Here is a 26625-nt window from a genome sequence, read left to right on the forward strand (position 1 = left end):
ACATTAACTTTCATATGCTAAGAAATTGTGTTGAGTTGCACTTGACACAACTGATTGAAGTTGACAAATTGCCGATTGAAGTTGCCGCTGTAGGCTAGCACTTCTCCATTTTATATATTGAATCGTGCAGATCCAGCCTATTAAACAGTATTTAGGTGATCCAACAGTCGCATGTTTTTTTTAATATTTATATTAATGTAGAAGGACCTTGAAAGTTAAAATTTCAGGTTGGAGTTAGTTGATATTTCTTGATATCTTGAGGAATTTCGAAGTAGAGATCTGGGTCATAACAATTAATGTTTGCTAGTGCACAGTAAAAACTGCGCCGTAGGTATTCTACTTTGCTTCCTTTCCATCAATTAGGCCCCCCTCCAGTCAAGCACAGGTCACGATTCGCGACAAATCTGCCGACATATCTTGGCCAAAGAGAGATATGACTCAGTACAAATCGTCCTCGTACTGACAAAGATCTGTCATAATGTTTTCTTGCTAGACGTTATTAGGCCGCCACTTTGGCGCGTCGGGGAGAGGTTGGTGTGTGGGGGGGGGCGGGTTCTTTGATATCGCCTACTCGGGGCGAGACATGCAGTCCACGGCACTTGACTCTTGCTGTGGACTGGAGCTTCGTGTGAGCATGCCTTGAATCATGATGCTGGAAATTAGAAGGATGATTATCAAAGATTGGTTTCATAATCGTGCAGGCCAACCAATTATTGTTTGGTTGTGAAAGGAATGCTATACTAATCTCGGTTTCAAACAAGAAGAAAATGCCTCCAATTGACAAGCCAAAATCAATGGGCAAGCAATGATTTTGAGGGTATAATTGTCTGGGTCGAATCGCTAATGACAAAATGAGCACTCCCGACCAACATGGCTCTTTTCAACCGATGAGGGGGTGCTTCTCAAGGGGATTAGCGAGGCCATACTCCGACTCAATGGTAGTGAACATTTAAATTGGCTTGACGTCAGGTGCTTTGTTTTCGATCTACCTTACCGTCTTTGAACCGCCAAATTCGGGCAAGTTCAAGCAAGGCCGTTTTGAAACCCGAACACCCCGGCGTATGAGTAGACTATTCTCAGTGGAACGCTGCTCACGTGCCGTCGTGTTAAAAACATACCTAGCCTGGTTGCCTTCACTGTGTCAGGCATCCTTGGTCGCGTTGTTTCGCAGTGAACAGAGCGAAAACCGCACTCTACGAGTCAGGATTCCCCACTTGAAGTAGGCTGAGAATCCATGCCGAGCGTCGCTCATCTCCAAACTGCGGGCATTCCCTTGTCCCCCCCGAAGCGCAGACATCGTCCCCGGTTGAAACGTCATTAATTTTTCAAGCGTAAATGTTGAGCCTGTACCTGCTGGGTGATGAATGCAAGCAAGCGTGCATTGTACACGGATGTGCTCCTTCAACCTCGTCTGTGCTGCTACCGCATGTTCGCAGCTGGGTTGGATTTTTTTTTCTTCAGCAATATTCTACCAGTTCCAAGCGTCAGGGTGCACCGCCATGCTGTGAGCACATCACCCCACTGGATGTACTGTTGGTAGCACTTAAGCCACTCGTATGAGGTGCTGTTGATACATTCGTGAGCTTAGTCGATCACCGCGGCGTATAGGTAAGTTGAATTGGTGGTTATTCTTGGAAGCCTTTAGGACCTTATCGGTGTGTCATACTTCGATTACATCTAATGCGGTGACAGAAAAAACCGTTCCCGAGCCATCAAACGAGCAGTGAGTTTGAGGATGATAAATACATTTCGATCCTAGCCTGAAGCGACAGTTTATCGTCTTCAACCATTTTCTTTCAAACTTAATTCAACAGAAATTTATTTCCACATTTGTTATATTGTACACAAGAGCATGTGTGTAAGGCATAATCCTGAATAGCCATCGACAAAGGCTAAATGACTGATCACTCAGTGAAAACTGAATGATTTTATGCAGTCTTTAGAAGCTTTGACTGGTCATTATTCATATTTGCAACATGCCATTCTGACTACGTTCATGTTGTCCTGGTTGTTGATAATAAAAAGTAAATAAAAACATAAAATCTTTCACTGTTTGCACTTTCAAATTCAAAATTAAACTGTTGTTTAGGATGCTCCATAAAATGTAGGAATGAAAAGAAGTTGAGTATCACGTACATTTATTGAGCAAATAATACCATGATGTTACGAGAACCACTTGTTTTGAAAGTCATGTCTGACCGACCCTTATTTTTAACTCCAGCTGAGGAAAAAAAACTTGTTTGCTATGTCGCCAACCCTGTCAAGAAAAATTATAATATGAAGAATTTAAGGGGGGAAGCAAATAATTTTTTTCAAGCGCCTTTTTTCGCAGACCGATAGCCTGACTCTTTATATGAGAACCATAGATTTAACTAATACGCTAATACGGTTAAAAATGCCAATGCAGTAAAAAAAGAGTAATGAATCAGCTTTGTCATATTTAACAACTTTGTAGACTAAATAACATGCCATCAGCGATAAACGTAACATGAATCGAGCTTACAGCATGACTTGAAAATCCAACCTTTAAGAGTACTTCGAGCGATTTAATATTAAAATCATTGAACTGAGTGTTCGATGGGTTTTCCCCGATTTGAACAATACAAATAAAATACATGCAAATTTAGTATTTTAAATCCATCCGTCCAGTTAATGCGCTGTTCATGAAAGGTCTACCGGTAGTATTGTAGGTAGTCTCATTGTTCTTGTTTTTGGGAGTAAAAAATTGGATATAAATAACAATTCCCTTGAAACAGCTAAGTGTATGGTAGGCCATACAGGTACCCTTTCCAAACCTACATACGTCTTTTTGTTTGTCGTGCACTTTTGCCACGTTTGTCTATGTGGCAGTATTGATGAAAATAGCTGTTGTAAAATTTAATTCCAATCTACTTTTACAAATTAGGACTATATGAGTTGATGAACACTAAATATTCTGTAGTAAAGTGGATTTGTTTCGTGACTCATCGTCTAGTGTAGTTGTATATAACCCAAACGCCCTAATGTTATGAATAATGTCTTCAGGAATTTATGAGTCTCTTCAATCTTCACTGGTTCATGATTCTCCATCGTGCTGGATGCAAGGGGAAAGTATGTCCGCCGTAGCGTCTTAGAACGAATTACTGTCGTTCCATGTGCCCAGTGGGTCAAGGGAAAACTCTCTCTCTACTGTTAATCAAAATTGCATATTTACTGCTTAAACAAGACTGTCGAATTCCTGTACATGGAAATTGCGCGTTTGAATACAGGGCCACATGAACGTGTTGAGTCTGTTTTCTCTCAGTGCTGGAGAACCGCGCACTTTTTCATGTCAACAGTACGCAGTACACCACTGGTCGGCTTGTGATCCATGCGTAACGCGCACAAAATCGGGACCACCAGCATCATCATTATCATCATGCGACAGTTGAGTTCATTCATCTAACACCGTGTTTCATCAATCAGTAACGTTGCCATGGAAGCCGCGTTGCCCGGGCAACACGTTGCTACGCATTTTTGCTACGTAATTCTGGCTGCTCTGGGTTCTGTTTGTAAGTGATTTTCATTGAAAGTAGTGTATTTCCATCGGAATATTGCTTTCTATTGTTCAGATGTTCAGACAATTTGAAAGCATCACTAGTCATTCTGATCACAATAGGCCATGTTGTGAGTGACTAGTTGGACAACGCTTACTCATCAATTACAAGAAATTGAGCACGCTGTTCGTGCATTTGTCAAGGATGGATATTTGGAATCAGTCTTGACATTGAATAATCCAATAATGGTCAGTGTTTCATCTGTGTTCTGAGCAATCTTTGTAAACATGGAAGGCTCGACTGATTCTTTATTGGTGAAAATGTTTGTTGAGAGTCTGAAACAGGTAATTTGATCAGCAGTCAGAGAAAGTTCAATAGGAAAGGCAAGTTACAGAACTGCGAGTCACTCAGGACACACACCAATGGTCAATTTTCCTTTTTTGTAGTGATTCCATTGGACTTGGAGTTGTACATAAGCTCTGCTTAATGTTGTCTCCGAAGGCTGGGGAATCCTTCAATGGAGCGCATAAACTCACCTTACGTGCCACCAAACTCAGTCGTTTACTACATTACGACTCCTCCCGCCGTTCTTACCCTGCACTTACGCCGTTGCCACTTCTAGGCTGACCGTTAATGTGATGTATTTGACGTGCAGCGGGCCCTGCCACAAAGTGCTAATTAATTTTCAACACTGGCTAATCCTGGGATTTTGCAACGGGTTTCAGGGTTGTCACTTTGTAGAACCCATAATCCGTCTATGTCTGCACAAATCAAGCCTGGGGCTGAGCAAAGAGTTTGCAGTAGGCTTAGTTTCAGGCAGATTGTTTGAGGTTGAGAAAGAGCAGAGATAGGTCTGAAACATCTCAGATCTGCTTAGAGAGAGTGGAATCAGTCAAGGCTTCTGGAATGATCCCTGGAAATTTTACTTGCGTGACAATGCTTTGATCACCGTTGCAGACAATAGAAATAACGCTGTAGTCGAAAAATGGATTCCATGGTGTGTGTGTTTTAATGGAAAAAAACCCGTAGGCCTACATTGTACTTATTTTCTAAGTAGTCATAGGGCAAAAATGTTCTGCTTTCCATTACATGGCAATAGATGGGCAGGAATTCATTTGTACTTTTATCTATACATTGCTTCAGTGTGCAGCTCAGTGTTAAATAATTATTGGTTAAAACCAGCAAGAGAGATTGAGTTGCATTGGTTTCAAAAAAAGCCAACAGACAAACAGGTTGGCTGTATAAACGAGTCCGTTTTACTCTGCATTCGATCAAAACTTTTCCCTGATGGACTTTATGGTTGCAAAGTCACAATAGAGTAGCGCCAGAAAAACGAAGCATTTACCTTTTTCATAGCTTAATCGTGTCCGTCCACGAAACTAGAAAGAAGTTGGTTTCTTTGAACGTTGTGAAGCACCCATGTTTCTCGTAAACCGGAGTTGCTGAAAAAGCTCATAATTGACCGTAACAGTCCTCAATCCTCTGATTTCAATATGATTTTACATACACCCAGGGGGTTAGGATTAAATTTTAGCTGAAGAAGCGTGAATTAGATTCAAGTTGTACAGGATCAGTCCCCGTGCCATGCCATGCTCCACTTTTGTTTTCTTTTCTGTTCCTGAGACGCCACTTAAATGAGAGAAATAAGAGCTCGTCAATTTCAGCTAATTTAGATTTGTTGTTTTGTCTTGTAGAACAATATGCTTAATCGATACAAGTAGCTTCACGGCAGAATGAACAATCTGTCTCAAATAATACGGGCGATTCACAATAGTGCGCTTCCAAGAGTTTGCAACGCATTGACCAAATCACAATGCGCGAAATCTGTCGACCCTTTTCAAACGCGCATTGGTTCGACAAATTTCGCGCACTGTGATTGGTCATCTCGTTACGAACTCTTGGAGGCGCACTGTTGTGAATTGCACGTATTCACCTGTAATTATACATGTGTAATCTGTATCTTTACTAGCTTTCAGTCTAGTGTAAAAGGAGAAAAGTCTTGTCGCGTGGGTGTGCGTGGGAGGATGTTTCTGCTTGAGGTGGGGGATTTCAGTCGTTAAGCTTCATGTCGTTAGCCAATAGCCATCCGGATGTTGGGGCCAATCTCTTCTCATTTTGCCAAACTTCTTCCTCTCACCGCCCCGCATCTTAAGACCTGTAGCTCTGATTTGCTGCGGGAGGAGCGGTAGTCGTTAAAAACGCAGTCACTTCGAGGGTGGAGCGAGGCAAACAGCCCTCCACACACCACTTGCTAAGGCAACGTGGGAGAAGAGTGTTTTGTGGGCTGGAGAGGAGACGATTTGGCGTCACCTCTTTATCGCCATGTTTCTTTTCTCGGTGCACTGGCTGACACCGTCGATAATTGCTTCCTAAGAAAATGATGAAGGGTACGATGTGGGTGGCCTGTTCCGCCATTAACCCACGCGCCCAAATTTCGTTCTGGTGTTATAAATGGGTGTTAATTAATCATTTAATACAGGCGAGACCCGTACAAGATGTTTGCATTACGCATTGAGTGATGGACTCTTTTTCTGTTTCTTGATCGAGAGAGGAGTTGTACCGTGCGTCCGCTGGGATCAGTTCGAAGATGGTTGTCTTGATTTTTCGTGCATGGTGTGGGATGTGATGAAGGATCCGGGGGCGACGGAGTCCCCACGAGCGGCACCAAAGAAAGTGCAGTGCTAGCTGATTTCTGATTGGGCCAGATTGCAATGTGCTGTGGAAATAAACCGTCTGGTGGTATGTAACATGGCACGGAGTGGAGTGTGTCGCCAGTGGCATCCACTCGTCATGATTAATCGTTGGGAACGGTGTGCTGCAAGGGCTAACGCTGTCTTAATTAATTCGAGTGAGTTCCCCCCTTCAACATACCGACACCTTTGAGGGTATACACATTCTGTCAACATCACTGTGACGTGGGTTTGTGATTGGTAAGGTGACATTTCCCCTGTGGTTGCAGACTGGATTCATTGAACTCCAAGTACTTGTGATCACGCAAAAAAAGAAGAGTGGCTTAATAAATTTTTGTTGAAATATGAAAGGGTCACGGGCGATTCACAATAGTGCGCCACCAAGAGTTTGCAACGCGTTGGCCAATCATAACGTGCGAAATTTGTCGACCCTTTCCAAACGCGCATTGGGTCGACAAATTGGCTTGGCCAACGCTTTGCATACTCTTGGTGGCGCACTATTGTGAAACGGCCGTGTTGTTACACAGTGACGCGACTTGTGTGATCGCAGAAAATGGTCCATGTTGGCTAGACTTGAGATTGCTAAACGAGTGCATTGTGCCCCATGGCTATCTTGTGGAAAATGACTACAGCGACCGATTGCAGTATGTAAAAATCCTTCCGCTCATATTGGCAAAGTTACCGCCAAGTCATTGGGTCATTGCACAATTATATGCTGCAACTAAAGAAACGGGAACAGAAAATCACCTGTTGCAGCAATTGCAACGCAAATGCAGATACTTAGCTACAATGGCGACGCGGGTGCATTATTTTTGCAGTTACACTGCAAGTTTGATACTACACAAAGAACAAGAGACATCCCAATGCACTTGCCACAACTCAAACTCAATTATCTTCTCACCCTTGGACACAGAGTAATATACCCCCCTTAAACTTTCGTCCAATCTCACCTGGGAGTTACATTAATTCCCTTAATGGACATCTAAATATGTTACGCGGAACGCAATAATTCTCCCCTATTTTCATTTTGCATATTTTAAACATTAGCGGGTCGTGCCAGCAGGAGCCACACTTGACTGCGTGAAACCCACTCCAAGTCTCTCGTGGTACAGTCCAGGGGTGTATGACGTCAGAAGGGCTCGGTCTATTGATCATTCTGTCGTCAGGTCATTCTCCGGGGGCCACCATGGTGCTCGTTTTTTCCATTCAAGGTGTTTGAGTAGGGCTTGTCTCTTGAATTTATTACCGAGGAGATGTTTTCAGACTCGTCCTTCACGGTCTTATCGGATTTTGCTCTCTCCTCACTTTCCTCGAGCCTCAACTTCGGTCATGGATTTTATAAAGGGCTTCATGTTATCCCTCTTAAACAAGCAAGCTTTGGTGTTGTGTCTGGTCTCGCAAAAAATGTAGTTTTGACAGTTGGAATGAATAGACATTTCCTTTTGCTTATGCTGCCACCATATCGGCCACAGACTTTTCTCCAGTCCTGTATTTCAGTGCGTCATGAAATTTCTTCGCCATGCTTAAAGTCTTGTTCCTTGACTCGTGTAATCTCATCATAAATGGGAAACCCGTTAGGGAGTCACAGGCACTTCAACGACAAGAATCATCATTTTAATATTCCAATTTTTGGGACACTTATTCTGTCTACTAAAATTGCCATTGAAATCTGTCGGTTTTTTTACAATCGTGGGAATTACTTCCCGTGTTCAGATTACAAAGCATATATTGACTATACTCGACTGAGCTTTAAATCGTAATGCAGGAATGGGCTTGAGCGAGGAAAAGATGAGGGGAAATATTGGCCGGCTGCATTATAAGTGATGGCGTTTGGGTGAGTACGAGGTAACTCGCCGTCCTGACTTGAATTATTCATTGGATAACGGACGAGAAAAGACAGCCAATGATCCGTGAGGAAAGTAATGACTCGCGGGAGACTTGTACTGGCAGTCGGCTTAAACGTAGAATCCGTGGGGGAAGCTGGGCATCTAGGTTGGATAATGATAACAAGGCGTCGGTCGTTACAACGCGGTCCCTTTCTCCCCGACCAACTTCGAGATGGCAGATGTTTGTCCGGAGCCGTTTTTGCCCGTATCTCGAGGGATGTTTTCTTGTTTTTTTTGGTCATAAATTACATCGGTCACTTGTAGTTCTGTTGGTGATTTTCGGCAAGTGATGCTTCGACTATTTATTGGTATTGACAAATGGAGTTAATGTTCCAAAACAAAGAAAGTGTGTAGTTTTTAATTGTCGTTTTCCTTGATCAGTTGTGTTTCTGGTTTTGTTCGCTTATTAAATGGTCACAGTAAACGCACCATACTCATCACAGTGCACTGACAAAAGTGATTGAGTCTGGATGTGACGCTTTTGTTCTGTGATCAAGCTGACAGGTGATTCCAGTATTCCCTAAAGTCTTGAATGCAACACTTTCGTCTTTCAAACTGTCAACACTTTCTCGTCTCTTTAAATCGGATGCAGAAAAACCACCGGGGACCTATAAAAGTTCGTTCTTTAAAAATTCGGTCATCTGAAACAGCGGATTTTGTGACCAGTTTTTCTAATTTCCTTTCTCGCTGTTATTCACCTTCGCTTATTCCTTGTCTGACCTTCGGGCAGAGCATATCATGCCTTTCCTTTTATTTGAACGTTAACGGGGACGAAACCACTCCACGTCACCATCTGTTCGCTTGTCGAGTTATTTTTTTCTCTCCCTGCAACATACGCATAATACTCTGCGTTTTCTTTGGTGCTGAACTGTGGCGGTGAAAAAGAGGAACTGACAAGCTGGTGGTTATTAATTTTTAGTCTGAGCGGCAAAAAAGCTCCGAGGTCGAGAAACTGATGGTCTGATTTATTTTCATGCCCCCCCTGTTAATTTTCCTGGGATTCCATTTGACGCAGTGATCCATTCATTTTTCGAAAAACCAACAACTGGGCCAGCCAGCTGAGCAGCAGCAGTCCCTTTTTTCACAGCAGTGCCCCATCTGTTTGCTGAAATTCATAGAAAAACCAGCACAGGAATAATGCTTACAATCATATTTATCAGTCTGATGTTGACGATCACTAATACTCACCCTTCGACGGTGTTGAATCAAAGATTGCACGTACTTTATACGTCAGACAGGCAGGGTGTTATACGCGCATTCGGCTGTTTGGCGTTCAGCTGGGTGATATTTTCATTATGGACCTTAGTTATCGCATCTCATGATCTCATGCTGTTATTGTAATTCCGTAACTTCTGTTTGCAGATTCGATTGTTTATTTGAAATAGCTTTGAAAATCACACCAACATTTTTAGGTTCGAGTGAAGAGTTATAGGAAGTCCGTAGCTGAGGCTGTTTGATAAAAATATAGGGAAAACATTCAGTGTTGTACATTTCCCTTTTTAATAGTAAGTAAAAGTTGCTTTATTATGAATTATTAGTTACACTGGGACTCGAATCAATAAAGGGGAAATCAGTCCAAGCAAGGGCTAATGAGAATATTGTCTTTGCTGAATATGAATCATTTTATCATGTTCTTCATGATAAAATGAGTTACTTTAGTTGGACTCAACAGGCAATGATCTCTATGGGTTTCTTTCCCTTCCGTTGGATGCGTTGATCTTGCAAAGTTTCACAGTTTTTAACCCATCATGTTGGGTTTGGTCAAATCGAAAAATGTAATTTTTGAATATTCGACATGAAGTTCGATCGAATATTTGAATATTCGGTTGTACGGGAATTTTCGTTGAACCAAGTCTCTAAAAAAGTAATTTCTGTCGGTACAGGAATTAACGCCAGTCCTACCAATGAGAATTTCATTTTCGCGTGTGCTTTATGAAAACCTGCCAATAAATTCACATTTTAGGGTTAGGGTTAAGTTGGGAATTTAGGTTCTATTGATAACTGGAAGCGGACTATTTTCCTTGTGGCCGGCTTAAGATTTCAGGAGGTGGTTTTCTTTATGAAAACTGATCTCTTTCCTTTTTATTTCACGGTTTTGGACCTACCAATGTTAATATCGAAAAATATATTCGAATATTTGACGCAGACAGTGCCAGAATGTCAGTGGTTTCTCTATTGGTAAGGAACAAGGATGCAGTTGTTTCAAAACTTTCCATTCTTCGGCTCAGCCTCCTGGAAATGGCTAACTAGTTACGGTGCACCACTTAATTTGTCCATTAGCGTTATTAAACGTTGACATCAAGGTGGCTTTTGCACTGTACGGTATTGGATTGACTCGGTGTACCAGTTCCCCTCAATGCGGGGCCTGTGCCGGCATTATCGGAAATCCAAGGCATCGAGTAGGGATCGATCTCTGTCCCAACGACAACAGATTGAATTACCCTCTCTTGACCTGATTTTTGGAGTTTTGGGTCATCTCTCCGTGAGTGGCCAAGGGAAGAGGAGAGGCATAGTTGTAGTTTTCAGCGGAGCGGCTCTTGGGCAGGAGGGATGGATAATGGATCCTATCCTGTTTGTTGCCTTGGGTTCACGCGTGCTGCGGATCCGATAATGCGCGCAAGTACCAGGGAGGGAGGAGGGCGATTATTCAAGTGATCATCTCGTCAGGTTTTTTTTTTTAATCTCCGAACAGGCCATCGTTGCTGCGGGCTTCGCTGTTTTGATTCAGTTATTGTTAAGCAGTCTCTCCATGTATGTGATGCCGTCTTTCTGTGGATGTTGACAAAGAAAAATCATTGAAATCTTACTTGCATTTTAACACAAATGCTAACCCGCGGGAAGGAATTGAATTGCTCAGTTTCATTTTGCCGACGTTTTCACAGAAGATTCCGAAGCTGGCGTCGACAATGTGATATTTGCCACAGGCTTGGCAACCTTTATCTTATTGTATGATCGGGTTTCATTAATGTGGCGCATTAATGTAAGGGAATATATCAGGCGCTGGCTATGTTTCCACCACGGTACAAGAGCTACACACTCGGCAATCAAGGAAACGATTCCTTCTTCACATCCGTGTTGTAATGTAGATGTCTCCAGGACTGATTCGAATTTATTCTTCATAAGGAATCAATACTCAAGAGTGCTTCCCGTCTGTCAATCCAACTATGAATAAGACATTAGCACAGGAGCCATATTGAGCTCACCGAGAGGAGAAGTTTTTCCGTTGATGGAAATAAGACTCGGCATACACGCTTCGGGGCATTTGGGTTAAGCAATCACTAATGTATCCTGTGTGGTATCGCATCGCAGTGTATCAAGCGACGTTGAGATTACTCTAATTTATTATTCGCAGGCTGATTTCCCCTTCGAGCCAAAGTCGCCGGATGCAGATTTTGTTCGCATTTTGAATCGAGTCAAAAAATTGCTACTGAGTTGCAAATTAAATAACATCCCACTCTTCAATTTTTGTCCAAGTTCCCGTCTCATAGGTGACAATAATGTTTTTTCCCCTCCGTACCATGTTTCGTGTCAAATATTTCGAGGCATTGCTCACTGATGTTGTAACATCTTCCTTAACTATTTTAGTGTAACAGTAATATTTTGGTTTCGAGCCACGTATTGGATAGTTCCTTGCACTCATAATTTAGTTTCATGTTGACCAAAATAACAGCCTAATGAGTCGGAAAACGTTCACAAGTCAATAATGATGTAAGTAATGTATTGTGTGTGTTCATTAAGCTTTGTACTGTGTTGGACTACTTGTGCAGGGTTTATATCAAAAATTCTGTGACGATAGAATGCCAAGTCTTATGACTGACTGCGCCATTGCCAGAAAAATTAAATTAAACAAGCACACATCATTTTAACGTCAAACTAAAGTCAAAAGTAAACCCTGAGGCCGTATGTCGACATGATTACTTCAAGCTGCCTCAAACGGTGCATAATGTTATTTCAATCATGAACGGCCTGGCGAACCTGAGATTTTCACAAGGTTAGCCACCGCTGGAAATCGATGTAAGGGGCAAGTGCGTTGCTAGGCATGATTAAGGGAACCATTGTGTATGTGTGGCAGAACCCGCCCTGGGAAAAAGCCGCCGATTTTCGCCAGATGCTCATGACTGGTACTGACTATGACGTCACTGTTCCTAAGGCGCCATGCTTGTATTCTGCAGAAAATGAAGGAGACCATTGTTGCCCCAATCTGTCTGTTCATCTACCGCCTGCAATTAAATTACTTCTTTTCATTTGGATGCAGTGGCTAAGAATGGGAATTCTAAGGAATTAAATTTGTGCACCTGAAGTTGCATTGGTGGCCGAGTCCAAAAATTTAATTGAGTGCAGAGTGACGCACCTCAGTGCCTATTTGCGACAAACAAAAATTGTTTATTTACAACCAGGCTCTAAAAATGCCACAATACTGGCCTAGTCCGAATTTTGAAATGAAATTTCAGACAACTTTTCATCTGCTCGTGAAGTTTGTAAGATTGTGAAGCAAGCCCTTGTAAGGAAAAATGGTAACGATGGAAGACATTTCCGACATTTTTTGAAAATGTGATCATCGGATATATTGCTTGTCCTCGCAGAAACGTGCTTTTCTCGTGTGGAGAAATTGTATCTCTTAATTACTATCGCCAATCATCCCTTCTACGAAACCGAGTAAAGCTTTAGATCAAACTAACAAACTAGGTCAAACTGATAAAACTATTTAGCTTATCTGTGAAAAATATTGTCAGTCGTTCAAACGTTAATGAGGGTTGTAATTACCCTACTCAATTTGATATGATATTAGTCACTTTCATTCATTACAACAATTGTAAGGAAGCACAAATATAGCATAAATACACAGGGTGGTGTATGGAGGGGACCAGACTGAAACAAAAGCTACAAGGTTCCTTCAACAACAACAAAATGAATATTAGTTTCTGAATAAATAGAGTGAATAATTTGATTGAGGAAGGATTATTCAAACTAATGTAGCAGTTTCGGTCACCTGTTTGTACCATTATCGAAGGAAAGTTTTTTTGTTTCCCCCCAGAAGATATTTACAGGTATTAATGAAAAAAATAGATAATAAACACTGCATTGGTGGCTAGGTCACGTGCCTGACGCACTCTGGCCTCAGCGTGCAAGAGTCACCAAGCAGGACAAAACGAGTAATCGATGTCGGCGTCCTCTTCCAAGTGGGCGCAAATCCACCCCGCTGTTGTCCTCAGGGGGGCAAGAGGGAAAAGTCCGGCCGTTGAGCCAGAGATGGCAAGGCAGGTGAATCGGAATGGAAGGGAATCGATTATTGGTCCAAGTCAGCACAAGGGCCCTGTATACTGAATGCCACGAGGCTGGCTTCCAGGAGGAGTGAACTCATGAAATATTGTCTCCCCCCTTTGACGCAGGAAATGGCCTGCGCCTGAACGCCGTACCCGTTTGATAATCTTATGGGGGCGTCTCCTTGGCACTGCATTACCCCCGTAAGACAAGCGCGTTTATCGACCGGAAGTGTGGCTTTCCGATTTCGCTCATCGGGTGTAGGCCATCTGCCCCCTTTCCGTCTAAGCTTTGCAAAATGGTTTCAAATTTCAATTGTGATTTTTTGAGACACAAATTATTTGTATATAAATGGATTAGGATGATTTGGCAAACCCGAACTGGCATTAATTTTACGTCTAATTTTATTTTAAGTGCTTCTTATTTTCAATTTCCTGGTTTACACCTCCCCTTTAACAAAGTACTTCGGTTGTGGTGGATACAGATCCCTGCTTATAAATTTTGTGATTGTTGCATGCTGACTTAGAAGACTCGACTCTCATTTTCGTCTGATACATGTGCGCAGACATTCGACGTCGATGCCAGGGCTGTGCCGAATACTCGAATAATCAGTTATTCGAATCGACTTATTCTCAGTCGTTCTGTGGGTACACGGCTGCATTTGTCGGGAAGGGTCTGCGGTATGTCTCTTTTATCTCCATCTCGGGATGGAGATAATCTTTCGGATTAATCCTTTGGACAGTTTGAACTCCTGAAGCTCCTGAGATTGCTCTCACGTTTTAGAAGTTTGCTGGATATTGACAAGGAGCGTTTTTACCATTACAGAGAGCATATAGGTCCAGTTTTGTAAGCTATTTTGTAATACTCTGATCTATCCAATCGTCTAAGCTATCCATGTGGTCACTCAAATTATTTCTGAGACCTGGATGAAGTCATTCTAATAAATGTGAACTATAAACATTTACTAGAACCAGATAGGATCATGTGTCATCAAAATAATATTGAAGACTTTTTTCTACTTGGCCAAATGATTATTATATATCGGACAAGCCCCACGTCACTGAGTGTCATTGAGACCTTTTAGGAGGCAATATCTTGCAGGAAGCCGGCCTGGAACGTTTGATCCGTCCCGCTGACTGTCGTCTGTTATCACTCTAATGGACAATATCCTATATGGGGCCCAGGAAAAATTAAAATTGGCACGTGCAAGATTTTGCATGCCTGGAAATTCCGCGAAGGCCCCGCGCAATAATGAGTTGGGTCCGCCCAAGATCGTTGGCAGCACCCCGAGCAGCGCAGCACGAAGAATCCTGCTGGCCATAATTAGACAGGCTTAAAAGGAAACGCTGATGCATTCGCCGTTGAGAGGAAATAGCCAACCATTGTAGTCGCGCCGTGTAAATTGTGAAACGATGACAACCGTATTTGCTTATAACTCACTCGTGATAATTTATTTGTAGTGTCAGACAGACTTTCACACCTATAATAACTGGAAATTTGCATAATGAACTAGGATGATTGGGGTTACTTTTCTAGAAAGGTTAACAAACGAAAAGGAAAAGTACATGTCGTGAGAATCCATTTTCTTTAACGGGGTTTTACCACCAAAGTACATCTTTTTACTTTGGTCTCACGATTTGACATCATAAAATCATGTGCACGTATCAGTCACGCTACAAGTTTAATTTGCAATGATTCTATCAAAACATGAAAGTTTTGCATAACCATGCGTAAATAGGGACGGTGAAACCCCCTGATTGGATCAACATTTCAGAGATATAGAAATGCCCAGATATCACTAAATCCATACGCAGTTCTTAAAAACAAAATCTGGATTTGTGCAGTGGAAATCTAGAAGCCTGGAATTGAACACTGAGAAGTTAGGTTTAATGATCGTGAAAGAGACGATTTATCGTTGTATTTATGCTTAGGATTGCGTTTCAAGGACAGCGTGGATTATTTCCTCATCCGCCCCCATGCACACGAATCAATCATTACCATCCCTCATCAAGGCGCATTTCCATGCAGCAGGTCAATAGAATATTAAAGTGGAATCCATTCGAATATTTTTATTGAAATATGCGAGTATTGGACTCTTCATTCCATCGAACTGACATCGCACTGATCCCTTCTCAGTAAATGCAGTGTAATTTGAGAGATGGCTGACTGTTTCTAAACTGCATACCCCTTGTACACCACCATGTTCTGCCAGGGACCTGACAACCTCTACCGAGTCCATCTCATTTTGTATGGCAGTCAAAATTTGGCTGTTTGTGTACGGAAAGACAATCTTGATTTGACTTCATGTGTTGACCATCTGCCTTTGTCTCACAGTTTTTTAAAAAGGTGATTGTGAGAGTAACTGGAATAGAGCGGAACTAGATTTTGCTGTCAGAGGTTTCTCCTTGAAATCTGAAGGCATCTGCTGCCTTCTTCACTGAGATTAAGAGTGCGAGCTGGCTGTTGTCCTTCTAGAAGTGTATGTCCACCCCTTGCGCCCTTAATAATATTGAAACTTCAAGCCCTGTATGGTTTTGGCCTTGTTGCATCCGCTTCGGCCCCCTCATCGTTTAAAAATAGCCATGTTGCTCTGGAGTGTTCATTTTGCTGGTAGCGCCGCGACCGTAACGTGTGCATTGCATAGTCGGTTGTGAACCAGCGAATTGCAGTTCCAACCAAAGGAGCCACTGTTGCTAGGAAAATTGTGCCCGCACTTGGTCCTGCTCGGGGATTGTAAGGTGGACCTTCCGCATAAAATTCTTAGTGTCTGTCGGCTGCGTCGTATACTGCAGAAAGATAACCCCTCTCCATATCTTTGAGAAACGACTGATGAAAAATGATATCAGCGGCCAGCCAGACACCTGCTTGCCATCATTTAACAAGAGGACCCGTTTTCCGTTCGTCATTTGCCTTTGACGGTAATGAGATCCTCAGTAACAATGGAAATCTCTTCGGAGACCGATTTCTTCGCCTCAGTCACACTGCGGGTTCCGGTGATACGACTTGGTAGTTTCGGTAGAAGACAATCCGTTCAACACGTAGGCCTACAGTACCTTTTCACCTGCCAAAAAAGAGAGATTTGTGGGTTTGACGCGATTCACCGGTACGCACGAAGAAATCCTATACAGTCCAATATGGACGTTTCACAATAGTGTGCCTCCAAGAGTTTGCAACGCGTTGGCCAACCACAGTGCGCAAAATCTGTCGACCCAATCCGCATTTAGAAAGGGTCGACAGATTTCGCGCATTTTGATTGGCTGACGCGTAATAGACTCTTGGAGGCGCACTATTGTGAATCGCCTGTATTGAAAATTGTACCGGAGTGTCACGCGCCTTTGGCGCGCGAACCTATCCGCGCGCGCAAACGCGATGTATTGCCAGAATGGGAAGGTGTTTGTAAGCTAAAACGCATGGTATCTCGTTCGTACAGGGACGCCTTATTGTTCAGTTCTAGGTATTTTTCACCTGTTCCCTAATTTTCTTTGATAAGAATTTCTAGGATTATTCTTTGAAGCAGAGAAAAGGAGCGTGACTAAGTAATGGGCATAATGCTCAGGGAGCTTAAACTCCACCGATTCACACTCGTAGGTCATCATGCAGGGAAATTTGAGCATGCTTAAGATGGGGTTGAACTTAGGGCCCTAGCCTCGTCCCGATCCTGTGTCCAGCTAGGTTCAGGCCTTTGCCAGTTTTAAATACAGTAGACACAGTCGTAGCTGGGGAGACACTTGGGGGGGGGCAAAATTTTGTTAATATTTCATGTAAACTTTTACGGCCTTTCTTGGGGATGAGGCTACGTTGGGTGGCTTTTTACATGCTCTGTGAAGAAAGAGAAACAAGTCCTAAAGGCCAGTTTGCACTTGGGATTGCTATATCACAGGGTTGTTATGTTCAAAACAAGACACTCTCCGATCGGGAAATAGTGAGGACAGGGATAATTGCGAGTTACTATTTTTATACTTGAAGGACATCATCAGTTTCTCGTTTGTTGTTCAAATCAGCACTATGAGATCAGGCTCTCTTCTTGCATCTTTTTTTTGAAAACTTTCTCTTTCCTTTTCACTAGATGCCTTTCTTGTTCTTGGATGTTGATGTTGTTTGGTTTAACTGTCTGGTGAAAATGCGTATCTATTTGTCATTGTGGCACGGCTCACTTTTCGCACCGATAACCTTGCCTTTTCCCTCTTCTTTTCTATAGCCTGCTTTCTCCTCTTCCTTATCACCTCATTTCCCCTTGTCTCCCCCGCATCTTCATCGCATCACGTTGTTGTTAAACATTTATCATTTCAGCTCCGAGCGGTCTACCCCGTATGGTATTAACGGGTCGTCTTGGTTTTACCCGGTCGCTCTCATCTCTCCGGTAAAATTTGCATGTGCTGCGGTGCTGTCGAACGCGGCCGCACTAGTCAATAAATAATTTTTCATTTGGGACGAATTTCCTGGCCATCTCTGCACGCCTTGCACTGGGGACTGGCAAGGAAGTGACAGCCTGGGTCGTTTTTATGCGCTGCCCGGAGGCCTGTCATCCACCTCCCCCGGCGAGCGCGGCTAAGTCTCTCCATTTTTCTCCTCGTCGAGTCTTGTCTGCTTCCCGAGTGATCCCTGATTGCTGATGGGCATCTCCATTTTTATCGGCGGGCAAGTGTCATTCCGTTTCTCCCGTCACCTTCTGTTTCCCGTTTCCTCTCTGCGAAGCGCCGTCGGGCCAAGTAGATTATTTTGCACGTACGTCTTCACCTCGCTGAATTAATAGGCTGTACCTTAGACAGATTAAGGGTTTTTTGTGAGTTGATCCCTCCGCCTCGGTAAGAGGATTGTCACACACCACTTGTAGTGGGGATGGTTGATCTTGCACGCCGACCTTCAAGACACCATTCTGTATTGATCTCTTCCCAGAAACGCGTGGCCGACTCGGGGGCGGACTCCTCCCCCTTTTTTTTCGAGACGATCCATATAGTGTCCGTGCTGTTGCAAGAGTTGTTGGAAGGCCTCTTTGTTTTGACATAGGTCCCACTTGTTTGAATTTCAACGGAAACGTTATATTTCTTACCGTTTTATACTACTTGAGAGTTTCTGCGGAAGCACAGGGGCTGCATAAATTATGCCACGACATAAATCCCAATGATGAATGAATGTCTTTTTGTAGAGACGAGAAAGTAAGATTTCTGCTATGTATTAGGAAGGGGATGGTGAACAGATTTTTCGCTGAGTTATGAAGTAGGATTTCAGAAGTGTATAGGGAGAAAGATTATTACTTCGTCTGTTTAATAAGTTTAATAAAAGATATCGTTTAACGTCCTATTGTTTGACTTCCTCCCCCACCCCTTGGCTATTTTTAATTCAAAGTTTGTCACAGTTTCACAAACAGACAAACTTGGATTTGGAAGACAAATTGGTACCAGTATTGAAGGTAACGACAAGAGAAGTTTCTTCTAGTTTAAAACTGCAAAAACCACTACTTCGCAACACCTTTATGTAGTAAAGAAGCCTTTGCATGTTTAGTATTTTTAAAGGTGAACTTTTACACGAGCCCAGTGCTGAGGGGATGAATAGTGGTTCATTAGCCGGAATTAATTAGGAAAGATGCGCGTCCCTTTCGTGAAAACGAAAAAAAGCCTTTTCGCCAGATTCTAACTCTTCTGTTTAAGGTGTGTTTCGATAGGGAACTCCTCGGCAGGTGAACATGTTTACACGCGTGCAGTCACGTGTGTCTCCTCGTGAAAAACGAAAATCTCAATTTGTGGGCCTTTTCTTTCAGTACGTTTTGTACGTGTCAACGGCAGACATGGTTGCGTCGCTTCGTGAAAACGCAGAATGCAGTTATCGAGATGTCTGCCCCGCGGGTGTTTTGCTTATGGAAGAACGTCAAAATGGTCAAGCACGATGTTTTAAATTAAACATCATAATGAAAAGAATGGAAAGAAATTGTCACTTTGGCATTCCCGTCGCTAATACCAAGTTTCCAGGCTTTAACGGAAAGGGTCATCATCCGGGAGTAATTATTTCTCTCTATAGTCAGCAAAGGGAGCGCTTGGGGGAAAACGGTGCTCATTCTTTATACTTGATGCGATCTGGGACGCCTGGACTTGATTGAGATGCCCAGACTCAGCTAAGATGCCTTGATGTTTGTATTTAAAAGGCTGTAGGCAGGGCACCTCACGTCACCGAGAATGCGCTGTCCGATCCCACCCCCCTCCCGCGATCAGTACAACTATAGCTTTTAATCAGTGCTGATTGCCCTCTCAAGTAATTTAACCGACCGTAGGTCCTGTGATGACGGGGTCATAGTTTGAAATTGCCACCCTCAGTCTCTTAGAGCGCGAGGCCTTTTAAAATTACCTCTGATTTTTTCCTTGAAAGGTTTACTGTATAGCAATCATTGGAACGGCAAACTTTGCGCGCGTGGCTGTCCGTAAATCTTTTCCCAACATACAGTGCGGCGTAGGGGTCACTGCGTGCGACTTTAAAACACGAGGACCAAATTATGCGAGCGTGCAACAGAGGTAGAATAGGGATGCCAAGGAAGACCTATAGTTAACATCGTTGTGATGCGGCCGTTTTGTTTTTTTTAACACGAAAGATTCTGAACGTGATATGACTGGCATAATTCTCAGTTCTCGGGCTACAAAATCTTGCTTTCAGTCTCTCTTTTTTTCAAGGCTCCAAGCACTGCACCTATAGCGTCTTGTTTGGCAGATGAGTAGTCCAGTTGATTTAACTGAATCGGTTGTGGCAGCTAAATTAAGGTGTACGTTTGGGAAAATCAATAAGCCGTGGAAAACCGTCCGACCGTTTTATGCCTGTTGCTTGTCTCATTTTATAAGAGGGGACGACCCCACATTACAGGAATATCGAACTTCCAACAAAAGTGCCTGATGAAGTCATCGCCCGTCCACTCCACTCACCAAAATAAATGATCTTCCACTGGTGTAAGTACGCAGAGGTACGGGTGTCTTCGCTTTCACACCAACGGCAACCGTTGTTGTGCTCTCACCCCGCCGGCAGGGGACTCATTACTGTACTGTTTGTCACACATGCAGTGTACTCATAAAAATTTTCCCAGTGAGTTTTTGCCCTGCTGTAGTGACGTATTGCCTGGCACGCCGATCAGACGTGAACGCAAATTATTTTAGGGAAATGCGTGAATTTTCTTATGTAGGGGAAAAACAAACAGGGGAACCTCCGTCCCACACATTATGCACCTGTGTGTCTGAAAGAGCACAGTATTGGATATGGTAGAGCGAGGCAAAAGTTGGTATTTATGAAACAAAACGCTGTAGGAACGTAGAAGAAGCGCAGAACCTGGAATATCATGTAACTTTGTAATTTTTAAAGAAAACAGACCCTACAGAGAGAGACATACAGACATACCAAAGTGATATATAGAGATTTGGAAACTCACTGTTATTATTTATAAAACAACAACTCTATAGTCAACAGGTTTCTACAACCATTGCCTTTCACCATTATGAATTTGATGAAGCATAGGGGTCCAGTACCCACGTGAACATGCGTCTCACGCCAGTGTGATTGGCCCTAAGCTTTGCATACTGTTCCAGCATGATTGTGTCTTCTCGCATTTTCTGTTATTATAAATATCATGTCGAACATTGCTCCAGCTCTTTAACGACAGCAAAATACTGTAAGATTTAATGTCGATGCACAAGGTTGATTTCCCCCTCCCCCTCATGCATGGTCCACCTTTTGTCGAAATAACGCATTGTCTGCAGCACTTCCCTGTTGTGCAAACCGAACATTTCAATCCAGGCGCCGGCGCCTCTAGGGAAATCATTGATTGTTGGATGAGGATGCGAACGCGTCTTTGCAAAGGATCGTGTGTCGTGGAGAATTATTTTCCCCTTTCAGTACCCGGGATTCATCTATCCTTCGACAGCTTTAGTATCATTCTTCTACCCGTGTCGTGGGTTTTGAACCAGAAATTCAGCCCCCGGCGGTAAAATGTTGATTTTCTCTTTTGGAATGCATGTCGCTGGGAATTCAGGTGCGTCCCTCTCGTGTGGCGCGGAGACATTACCGATTTGCGCAGATTGAGTTGAAAATCGGTCATGCGCACTCCGCGTTACACGCACTCGTAAACCAGTAGTGTGCAGCATGGCCATTGTGTCCAATTATACTGCGTGGGTATTGTCGGTGCTCTAACGGAGGGAAGGTCACAGGAATTCGTGTCAATCTGGAATCATTCAGCGAATTACAGGCCGATGGACGGTCTGTCACGCCAGAAACTTTCAGTTGAACCCCGAAACCGTCCTCTTAGCTTTGGGTCCGTTTAGATTCTGGAAGCCTGACTGACAAGCCTTTTAAGGGGATGTGGTCCAGAGCGGCATGACATGAATGCCAATAAACCTGTCACGTGTCCTCAGCAGTAGCAACCATGAAAATGGTAAACATTCAGCCACCTGCGGCAATTTCTTCCAGTCTATTGTACAGTGTTAATGGCCAAGACTCCCTGAGGGCCATAGGGGGCAGGGCGACACGTCGGTTCGTGTACGCAAGACCGAGTGCACGTGTTCTAGACGCGATGACACCATTGACTCCGGTGGTTCGATGACTTACAGTGCATTTCGACAACTTGCAGCTCGCTACAATTTTGCAAGAACAGGAAACATTATTAATGTTCGCGACGCCGCTCTATAAAAAGAGTCATAATCAAGCTGTCTGTCCGACGTTGAGATGTTTTGTCTTTTGACTAATGACATGTCTTCTCTGTAGACGAGGCTATTACGAATAATTACGCGGCTGTTGTCGCCTTGGGCATGGGAACGGCTATTAAGTCTTCATTTAATTAAAAAGCAAAAATGCACCCATGTGCAACGTGCGATTTCATAGTACTCATTGAAGTCAAAGTCGCTGTCAATGATCGTTGCTTAGCTTGTTTGTAATACGTCATTATTGAAATCTGAGACCGGATGCAGTGGGAAGTTGCTCTTAAAGCCTGCAAAATGAACAAAGCTGAGCAGACTACAGCTACTTATTGATCTCCTTCTTACCAAGCTCCGATGGCGTCTCTTTCTATTTTAGGGTGATTACTCGTTGAAATACCACTTCAAGCTGCACGGGGACACCCAAGATCGAAGCGAGGTCTCGCCCTGGCTCCCCATCTAGCGAATGGTGAGTTCAAAATCCACAGTTGAATTGATTTTTTTCTAGTGTGTTTGTCCATGATCATTTTGATTTCGGCCCTCTTCATTCGGCCGATCACGCCCTGCAATCCTATCAATTCTCGCAGCGTCGAGTGGATTTCTGAAAGGTGTCTATTTGCTTTCCATCGTTAAGGCTTCCTGATCCGCCGAACAGTTGGCTTACACGGGAGGGACAAATTCTGAAGTATGGGAAAAGAGATCTGCCCACTCTTTCTGGAAAGTCTCCACCGTGTACTATCAGTAAGACCCGAAAAGAATTTGATTTTCTCCCCTTTTAGAAACTGTTTTTTGCGCTGAAGTAATTAGTCTTAAACGAGCAGTACCTTTATCTACTGCTGCAACTTACAGTTTTGCTCTTGTGTAAGCTAATAGTTTTGTGTGGTAGAATTTGTAGAGAACCACTACTAAGAAACTAAAAGTTAAATAGATGCATCTTTGTAGATGGTAGTATTTTAATGAAAATAGTTCTAGAATTGTTATCCTCTATTTTATTATCGTATTTGTCCTTTTTTTAAGAGTAATGTAGTCAGTGTGTGCCTCAAAGATTTATCTACCTGTTTGTGGTTGAAATGCAGTTTCAGGTTTCATCCATTGTGGCTCAAAGGAAATCAAATAATAAGCAGACTGATGAAGGTTTTTTGCAAACCAAAAAACTCACGGTAGTATAGAAATGACTACATGGTTTGAGGGGAAGTAGTGAGAGTTACTGGTCCCATAGGTCAGCTTGACTACCTCCCGACGCGAAGTGGAGGAGGTAGTCGAACTGACCTACACCGAGGGACCATGCACTAATTCCCACTATTTTTCCTAAATAAACAGAAATCTCACGTTACTTGTACTCACAGACGCGATTGTTGTTTCTCAGCTGCTAAATTTCCATGTAATGATAATGGAATGCAGATGCGCATAGAAACAGGGTAATAGTCTGGTACTGACATACGCTCTGGGACTTTACTGTAATAGTTATTAGGATACAACTCCAGACTGGTTCCGTAAAGATTACATGACTCAGACTACATATTTACGCGGCGGGTTCCAGAGGGATTTTTGATGCTACCAGAAAAAAAACTACTGCACAGCAGCGAGGTGGATACTCACCGTTATGACGTTTCTCCTTCCCAGACGCGAGCTGGAATCGGCCAATGACGCGCTCCGAATTCCTCATGAATATTTATGAGGTGTAGTAGCGGTTAATATTGACTTTGCATGACGATGCCACTTTTGATAGATGAGTAGATACTTTTGCGTAGGCGATGGATCGATGGCCAGAATTTACCATTATACTGAGACGCTTTTCCGTATGAGGGCGCGCTACCCCTTCTGTAATTAGAAATGGGACATTACCAGTTATTTCCTCAAACGCGGATGCATTTAACTACCTACCGTGCTATACCATCAGTTTACGCAACTAGGTTGATATCAATTACCAGGAAACATGTCATCCGAGGACAAGTTTTTTTTCGTGAAAGCCTCTGTAGTAATTAATGTCAGTTCCCTTATTTCCCGTAGACTTATCTAAGTGGACGTTACATGGTGTACAGTGTTATGGCGTGGAGAAATCGGTATGGACATCTCTTATATCACCTATTATTCGTGTGGACAGCCAAACTTTGCAGAAATATCCCTTTTGTTTGGTAATAGGCTTTGCCTAAAAAATCTGCATTTGGTCCGCACTGGTATTTTCATGTTGCATTTCGAAATGGTGTTAGTACTCTTAATTATTTGATATTTGTTAGCTGCATGAAATATTTTAATACGTCGTGAATTATTGACTTGCTGCTGTATTGATGGTTGTCCATACTTTGCTGGCCGCTGATAGGCAAAAATACAACTACGACATTGAATGAGAGAGGTCTGTTGAATGTGAATGTCATTAGGACACCTGAGGTATATTCTGGTGGCCTACAGATGCACGTGGCTTGAAATCGTTTGACATACCCTTTTCAAACGATAGGCCTACTGGTCGGTGAATCATGATTGAAGGAACACCATCAAGACGTCATTTGAATTTTACTTCTACTTCTTGACAAACGGATGATTATAGTCAAAGATATATTACACAACTTAGTGGAATTAACCCTTTTGTTTTGTGTCCCTGTTTAGTTGGACACTGTGCAAGGAGCGATTCGTGGAAACACATGAGATTGTGATGCTCTTACTAGTTTGATTTCTTGCGTCATCAATGAAGCTCTCCCTCCGCTTTAAACCGAATCTGCGTCTATGAAGCGCCCCCCACACGATTTAAGGTTTGTCTTAACCCGCCCCAGACAGTCTCTTAATGAGCCTTGCCACAACCCCCCTCTATAAGCACGATAAGACGAAAAAAGCTGTGAGCTGGGCACGTAGCCAAGAGAGTGTGCCAGCACGGAGAGAATGACAGGCGTAAATTTTGATATGAGACGTTCGTGACAAGTGACTCACTGAGAATATTTGCCGTTTCCCCAGAGTAAGTAATTTTCTAAATTAGCTCAGGAGAAATAAGCACGTTGAAAATTCCCTTCCGTCTTTTTGGACAGTGTTAATAAATTATTGCCGCTTTTAAAACCGTATGTGTGTGACTTAGTGTCTTCTTTTTTGGTATACGCAATATCAGTGTATAATTCCTTCAGAAATCGCATGCAGTGGCCTCCAAATCGAAGCTCTGAATTCGTTTTTTCCCTTCAGGAGTTCCCTTAAAACTTTGTCTTGTGTTGTATTTTAATGAACAAGGTCATCTATAACGGTTTTCCAGAAATGAATATTGCCTCTGTTTCTGTCATATTTTAAGTTTCGAATCAATCCGAGAAGTTTAAACCGATTTTTAGGTTCAATTTCAGAAGCATGAGGTAGATAGTTTTGTCTTTTTTATTTGAGTATCATCAGAGATAAGCGGCACGATGTTCATCCGAACGAAGGAGCAACAAATTAGAGACCAACATTTAAAGTAATAATAATAGTAAATAAGGAACATTTACATAGCGCAGACACAATACAAATCTACTCAACTGCGCATAATAATACCCATCACTAGCAGAGATGAAAATCAGGTGTTGGAAAAAGTTTCAAAAAAGAGAGGCGTTTTTAGAACAATCTTGGATGTGTCGACAGATTTAGCATTTCTTACATGAAAAGGCAGGTTGTTTCAAAGCCAGGAGCAGCACAAATATATGCACGGTCTCCAAATGTTGCCATAATTCTGCGATAGGGATGACTAAGGATTGCCCTCTCCTGTGAGCCACGAAGAGTGTACCTATGTGACTGGGATTTAGGTGTTAGTAATTCTGAGATATAACCTGGTGCAAAGCCATGCAAAGCCAAAATGTTAACAAAAGTAACATGAACATTTTTGAAAAAAAAAATGAAAAACGTAAAATGCGAGTATATTTTTACAACCAAAGTTTGAAACACGGAATCACTTCCCATTTTTTCCTTTCTCACCTTCTTAAAATTGCTGCAACTTTAAAATTTCCATTTTCAAATGTGTGTCCCTTGGTACTGCCATAGAGTAAGTGGCTTATGAAAACAAGTGAAGTGGATGAAGGGGGACAGTTACCACTGGAATTGAATTGTTTGGCGAGATATCAAAATACAGCCGTTTTGAATCTCCAAAGATAGAACAATCTGTCTCCGTTCGTCACGGGGCATTCCTTGCTATGTACTTGGCCTTTGTCTTAGAAGCTGCCAGAGGGGCGCTGAAATCGAAAAGAAATTAGTCCAAGTACATAGCTGATGTTGAAATCGGATCAGGGTGAGCCTGGATAAGTGAGTGGAGGTGCCCCTGTGGATGCGTTGTTAAATGACCCGCGGTGCATGCTGTGTAAATACGCGATTCTCGACGCTCCGCGCGTCAGTTCTTTTGAGGGGACACGGGAGAACGAAAACACGACGCAGATAGCGCCAAAATCGTGGACATCAAGTGTTTGTCCAGATGTAAAGTGTCGCTGCTATCTGAACTTGACGCAATCCGTTTTCGAAGCTTTATTTGTATCCAACGAGCCTCCAAGATCTGTTAAAAAAAGGATTCGGATGAAATGTGACTGGACAGCGAAAAGTTAATTCGAATTTGATTTCCATATCTGTCGATCTTAATGTTGTTTGCATCTCCGTTGACAGGTTCCGTTCATCGTTGCGT

General features: G+C 42.8%; 1 protein-coding gene across 2 annotated transcripts in view; it reads left to right on the plus strand.

Moving 5' to 3' along the window:
- The window catches only part of LOC110985494 (synaptotagmin-6-like), an 85431-nt gene that overhangs the window by 3100 nt on the left and 55706 nt on the right, over positions 1 to 26625 (plus strand). The window contains exons 1-2 of one of the 2 annotated variants that reach the window (XM_022246552.2): positions 1129 to 1608; positions 22393 to 22482. The gene's annotated coding sequence lies outside the window, so the exon portion shown is untranslated. Of the gene's footprint in view, positions 1 to 1128; positions 1609 to 22392; positions 22483 to 26625 lie in introns of those variants that run through there. The other variant, XM_022246561.2, reaches the window with a different exon arrangement.

Source organism: Acanthaster planci, linkage group LG03 (genome assembly GCF_054643075.1).
Source record: "Acanthaster planci isolate LZ-2023a linkage group LG03, COTS_SCS, whole genome shotgun sequence".
NCBI lineage: Eukaryota > Metazoa > Echinodermata > Asteroidea > Valvatida > Acanthasteridae > Acanthaster > Acanthaster planci.